Below are 7,303 nucleotides of genomic sequence, written 5' to 3' on the forward strand. Positions count from 1 at the left end.
TTACCCAGAAAAGTTGTGCCAACCATGCTGAAGGTTCCTAGATGCCTTGGGAATGCCAAAGCTCCAAGATCAAATGTGTAGAATGAGCTCTAGGGCATCCATTAAATAGATTTGGTAGATTTAGGGTTTATGATGCACATGCCACAAATCTAGGAAAAAGCGACACTTGGCGGGAAGTTTCTAAAATCAACTTGCATGTAACTCCCAGTGCTAAAAATACATTCGTATTTTTTAGTTTTCTTTTTCTTCTTTTTTTCTTTTTTAGGAAAGGATGCCATGCATGCATGGAAATATTGTGCAGTTATGGAGGGAACCAAGCAACTTGTTGACACATGCATCAGACAACAACATGAAGAATGCTTCTGCGCAATTCCTGGGCTGAGTGGCGTTGAAATGTGGCAACAAGAATATTCCAATTTTAATTTGTCCTTGAATTAAAATTGGGAATTAAAATTCGAATTTAGTCTCACCAACTATTTGGAAAATAATTAATTAATTCATCTTGAGTTAATTAGTTGGAGAAATTCAAGCTAGAAGTCTTAGTGAAGTCATGCAACAGTTATCCCTTAATTAAGGAGATAAGGATGAGTTGTAATTAGTTAGCTCAGTTAACTGAGTTAAGTCCAGTTAAATTAGTTCCAAATAGTTTGAGGAACTAATTGAGTTCAATCAGTTAATGCATGCATGCATGAAACTAGTGTACTCCAAATAACTGAAGATTCTCTCATAAATAACTCATGCATGTCAGTTCAGATAAAGACCCAGTTGAGATTAAAGGCAAGGACAATGTAATATAGTTGCAAGAATTTTCCTATAAGAAAATCTCTTGCATGCAAAAGGACTTCATTCCTTGAGATTTGCGCAGTTTTACAGTGTGTTGGAGCAATGTGTGAGATCAGTGTCACACAAGGTTACAGATGGATCACCCAAGGAAAACTGCGCAAGGAAATAGGAGGCTTGGAGGGCAGAGGAGAAGGCATATGAGCAGTCTATTCTATCTATGAGCAGTAGTGAGGGATTGTACTGAGAGTTGGATAGTTGTGAGAGCTAAAGCTGTGTGTAATCCTGAGATATTTCCACTTGTATGATAATACAAATAGCGGGGTTTTTAGCTGAGGCTTTCCCCAGAGTATTCTTCTGTGTTTCATGTGTATTGATTCTTCTTCTCTGTTATATGTGTTCTGCTTGATCTTGCTCAAATCAATTAAGCTTCCATAAGTTTGATTGTAGAAGTAGATTAAGTATTTTTCTTTAGTTATATTGCATAATCAGGTTAATCTATAGTCAAAATTTCTAGATGGTATCGGAGCAAAGGTGATCGAAGCTGTGAGCAGTATACTGAGAAGGGAGATTCGAAGTTTGAAGTTCTTGGTTGCAGGTGCAAAATCGAATTCTTATCATACTTCAAAGTTCACCAATGGCATTCAATGGCTTGAGACTCAAGTATGCTCTGGATGGTAGCTCGAATTACATAGCATGGAAGGATCGCATGGAAGCAGTATTAGAAGACAATGATTTGAAGGATTTCATTGATCAAGAAATCTCCAAGCCAGCTGCAGCTAATGCAGAAGAATTGGTTGAATGGAAGAAGTATGTGGTGAAGGCGAGACAAATTCTTCTGGAGGGAGTTTAAGACCATATTGTCTCGAGACTCCATGGGAAGGAGACTCCGTTTTGAATGTGGAAGATATTGAAGGACCTATATCAGAACAGTAGCGACCAGAGGAAACTGGTGCTCAAGGATAAGCTTTGGAAAATCAAGATGGAGAAGGGCAATACTATTTCTACATATTTGAACAAGCTCACCACCTGTAAAGATGAGCTTGGAAGTGTGGGAATAACTACAGCCGATGATGATATGGTGAGTCTTGCACTCCTAGGTCTTCCAAAGAGTTGGAATAGCTACCAGGACTCTATGAATGGAGAGAAACTGCTGGATTGGGAATGACTGTGGTCGGATCTCATGCAGGAGGAGATAAGGAGAAGCACTCAAGATGGTTCTTCATCAAAGAATGATGATGAAGAAAATATAGCCTTACCAAGGCAAGGAAAGGGAAAGGGAAGGCTTCCCATTCCAAATCGAATTCTTCTCATGGAGGGAAGAAGATTAACAAATCTAAAGTGAGATTTTTTAATTGTCATGAGATGGGCCATTATGCAACTAATTACCCATTGAAGAAATCCAAGAATGGATCCTCTAAAGGATCAGAAGGTGAGGCATTAGCCTCTCAGTTCGAATTGGATTTTACCCTCATCGCATGCATGGTTTCATTGATTGTGGGTTGTGTTTGGTATCTTGACAGTGGAGCCTCATTCCACATAACCAGCGATAAAAGTTTATTTAGTACCTTGGAGGAGAAAGACCTCAAGATGCGCATAGAAATGGGTGACGACGGAAAGTACAGTGTTTCAGGAGTGGGAACAGTTGCTTTTTAGAGGGAGCATGGATCTCCTCTCACCTTGACATATGTGAAGTATGTGCCCGGACTGAAGAAGAAATTGGTACCGGTCGCGATGTTGGAGGAAAAAGGCTACGATGTTTTCTTCAATAAAGGAAAGGCGTTCTTGAGACACATAGCCACGGGTCAGACCAAGAGGATTGGGATTTGAGTGAAGAATCTCTATAAACTAGAGGTAGATGACTATGCTGCATTGAGTTCGAAAGAAGAATTGGTGCAAAGCCAAGACATTGGCAAGTTATGGCATAGGTGGTTGGGCCACTTGCATCATGGGGCCTTGAAGATAATGCAGCAGATCTCTACCAGACTTCCCAAAGGTAAACTTGAGCAAGTGGACACATGCAAAGGTTGTACCTTGGGAAAGTACACCAAGTCTTCCTTTCATGATCGAGACAGTTGAGCTGAAGCAATCTTAGAGCGAGTTCATACTGATTTGTGTGGACCATTCTTGACAGCATCCACTGTGAAGCAAAGGTATTATGTGATTTTCATTGATGATTTTTCTCGTAAATGTTGGATTTATTTCATGCAAAAGAAGGACCAAACCTTCTCAAAGTTTTGTGAGTTCAAATCTTTGGTTGAGAAAGAGTCAGGGAAGAATATCAAGGCCTTGAGAAGCGACAATGGTGGATAGTATGTCTCTCAAGAGTTTAAGGACTTCTATGTAGCGGAAGGAATTAAACGGGAGTTGACAGTACCTCATAACCCACAACAAAATGGGGTGGCCAAGAGGAAGAATAGAATGATTGTGGGGGCAGCTCGGGCGATGCTGCATGACTAAGGCCTACCACTTCATTTTGGGTTGAGGCATGCAACACAACGGTCTATTTTCATAATAGAAGCCTGCATTGCATAATTGGGATGAAGACACCAGAGGAAGCTTTCTCCAGTAAGATGACAAAGGATGCACGGAAGAAGCTTAAGTCGACAACAGAGTTGGGGATACTTGTGGGGTACACTGATACACCTCACAACTATCGGGTGTACTTTCCTACCAGTCGGAGGATAGTGGTTCTCAGAGATCTCAATTTTGATGAGCAGAAGGCCATGCGAGTTTCCCAAGTTGTGGAGGAAATTTTGGTTCCTAAGGGGGAGGAGCCTCAAACTGATGTGGAGCAGCCGCATGCAGAGGTTCCAGGAGTGGAGACATCCACTCAAGTAGAGTCTTCCAGAGAGGGATGGAAGTGCACAATAGAAGTTGACAAATTGTTGTCGGATGCGAGAGAGAATGTGGGAGAACCATCTTCTCAATGCAGACAGAGGAGGTCACCTAATAGGTACACTAGATACATGGCCCTTGTTAGGGAATGTGTTGAGATTGAGCCATCTTCCTTTGAGGAAGCAGTGCAGCAACCGATTTGGGTTGATGCTATGGTGGAGGAGTATGACTCCATAGTTCAGAACATTGTTTGGTATGTGGTTCCAAGACTAGAGAATAAGTCAGTTGTGAGTTCCCGTTGGATTTACAAGGTAAAGCAAGTTGTTGATGGTAGTGTGGAGAAACATAAGGCAAGATTTGTTTCCCATGGTTTCTCACAGGTCGAGGGGATCGACTATGATGAGACTTTTTCTCTTGTAGCAACGTACTCATCTATCATATCGATGTTGGCACTATTAGCACAGATGGGTTGGAAGATCCATCAGATGGATGTGAAGACTACATTCGTCAATGGCAAGATTGAGGAAGAGGTGTACATAGAGCAGCTGGAAGGTTTTGATACCTTCAATCGTGAGTCGCATGTGTACCAACTCAAGAGAGCTTTGTACGGGCTGAAGCAAGCACCTCGTGCTTGGTACACCAGGATCGACAACTACTTCACCGGGTTGGGCTTCACAAAGAGTGAAGCGGATGCGAGCCTGTACGACATCATGGTAAAAGGTAAGCAATTGATCATTGTTCTTTATGTTGATGATCTCATATTAACAGGTGATGATCAGTTGATCATGTCTTTCAAGGAGGACCTTGCAAGAGAATTCGAGATGAAATACATGGGTCTCATGCACTACTTCCTTGGCATGGAAGTGTGGAAGAAGGATGGGGAGTTGTTTGTGTCTCAGGGCAAGTATGCCAATGAGATACTCAAGAGATTCCACATGGATAAGTGCAAGCCCATGCAGACTCCTCTAGCAGGTAACTAGAGGAAGGAGGATGCTACTTCAGGAGAAGTAGTAGAAGCTACTGTGTACAGGCAGCTTGTGGGTTCACTGATGTACTTAGTGAACACACGACCAGATTTGTGCTATGCGGTGAACCAGCTGAGTCAAGCTATGGTTCAACCTACCAAGATGTTTTGGAAGGCAGCTAAGCATGTTTTGAGATACCTCAGAGGCACATATCAGTATGGATTATGGTATAGATGGGTAGAGGGAGTGAAGCTACAGGGCTTCACCTATGCAGATTGGGCAGGGAGTCCATCAAACCAGAAGAGCACATCAGGAGGAATTTTCAACCCTGGGTCAGTTGCAGTTTCTTGGTACAATAGGAAATGGAGGTTGGTTGCACTCAAATCAACAGAGGCTGAATACATGGCTGCAAGTCAGGCAACATTTGAGGCCATTTGGATGCGGAAAATTCCAATTGGTTTGTTTGATCAAAGGATGGATCCAACTGTGATCTAATGTGATAATCAGAGTTGTATCAAACTCTGAGAATCCAGTATTTCATGACAGGTCCAAGCACATCGACATTCAGTATCATCATCTCAGACAATGTGTGGTGAGGAGGATCATGTTGTTGTAGTATATTTCGACCAAGGAGCAAGATGCTGACATTTTGACTAAGGCATTGTCAAAGTGTAAATTTGAGTTCCATAGAGACAGGATCAGGGTGGCAGATAATCCTTTTCTTGTTGAGAGGGAGTTTTGAAATGTGGCAACAAGAATATTCCAATTTTAATTTGTCCTTGAATTAAAATTCGAATTTAGTCTCACCGCCTACTTGGAAAATAATTAATTAATTCATCTTGAGTTAATTAGATGGAGAAATTCAAGCTAGAATTCTTAGTGAAGTCATGCAACAATTATCCCTTAATTAAGGAGATAAGGATGAGTTGTATTTGAGTTGTAATTAGTTAGCTCAATTAACTGAGTTAAGTCCAGTTAAATTAGTTCCAAACAGTTTGAGGAACTAATTGTGAGTTCAGTCAGTTAATGCATGCATGCATGAAACTAGTGTACTCTAGATAACTGAAGATTCTCTCATAAATAACTCATGCATGTCAGTTCAGACAAAGACCTAGTTGAGATTAAAGACAGGGATAGTATACTATCAGTTGCAATAATTTTCCTATAAGAAAATCTCTTGCATGCAGAAGGAATTCATTCCTTGAGATTTGTGCAGTTTTACAGTGTGTTGGAGCAGTGTGTGAGATCAGTGTCACACAAGGTTACAGTTGGATCACCCAGGGAAAATTGCGCAAGGAAATAGGAGGCTTGGAGGGTAGAGGAGAAGGCATATGAGCAGTCTATTTTGTCTATGAGCAGCAGTGAGGGATTGTACTGAGAGTTGGATAGCTGTGAGAGCTAAAGCTGTGTGTAATCCTGAGATATTTCCACTTGTATGATAATACAGATAGCAGGGTTTTTAGCTGAGGCTTTCCCCAGAGTATTCTTCTGTGTTTCATGTGTATTGATTCTTCTTCTCTGTTATATGTGTTCTGCTTGATCTTGCTCAAATAGATTAAGCTTTCACAAGTTTGATTGTAGAAGTAGATTAAGTGTTTTGCTTTAGTTATATTGCATAATCAGGTTAATCTACAATCAGAATTTCTACAAGTGGCTATGGCTACCTCTCATGCTCTGTGCAATTTCCCAACTGAAGACAAGATGCCAGTTGGGTCTGCGCAATTTCTGAGCCGAAGCTCAATGTCTGGATGTTATGTGCAATTTCTATGAGCAAGGTTGACTACCGGACTACTCTACGCAATTTTGGAGAGTAGGGTTGATTGTCGGGCTGCTCTGCGCAATTCCTGAGAGAAAGGCTAGTTTCCCTCTAGGATTGTGCATTTTTCCAAGACAACGCAAGAACCAGATGTGAACCAAGTCATGGGTTCAACTTGTGGTTGGTCAAAAAAACAAGTTAAAGAACACAAGTTTCAAAGTGAAAGATAACTTCAAATAAAAACACAAGTACCTGAGCAGTGCAAGACATGCTGCTAATATATTGAGGAGGGGTCTCCAAAACAAAGCGAAGGAAAAAGTTTGGAGGGTGGTTGTTGCCGCTACAACAGGAGGCTAGCCTGGAAAAGTGGCTTATATCTCGAAACCGCTAGCACAAAACTGGAGTTTTTGGGTCATAACCACATGGAACCAAGCCTATACATATGGTTGGGACCCCATAAACACACAAATGTTGTGTTTTGGCTAGCCTGGAAAAGTGGCTTATATCTCGGAACCGCTAGCACAAAACTAGAGTTTTTGGGTCATAACCACATGGAACCAAGCCTATACATATGGTTGGGACCCCATAAACACACTAATGTTGTGTTTTGGGTGTGGTTGGGGATTTTCCTTGGTGAAAAGAGTTCTATCTCAGGGATTGACCATCTGGACTGGTTTGCAGGCTCCTGAGTGATTTGTAGTCCTTGAGGGATGTCTGTAAGTTGTTGGTGTGTCGACCCCACTCCCATACCTAGATATTGGAGGTCAGGTCATATCATAGTGATTCTCATATGTTGTTTACCTTCGCAAGCTTATAGAAATGGGTAAATGTGGAAGAAGGTCATTACAAGGTGGTATCAGAGCGAGGTTGCAGCACTGGACCTTGGGGTAAGAGGAAATCATCATACAAGTTTATATGTTTGGCATGCAGGTATGATGGTTAGTGTTCTTTATATACATTGTAA

Source organism: Pinus tabuliformis, chromosome X (assembly GCF_031772625.1).
Source record: "Pinus tabuliformis cultivar Carrire ecotype Pingquan chromosome X, CPIR1, whole genome shotgun sequence".
In the NCBI taxonomy this organism is placed as follows: Eukaryota; Viridiplantae; Streptophyta; class Pinopsida; order Pinales; family Pinaceae; genus Pinus; species Pinus tabuliformis.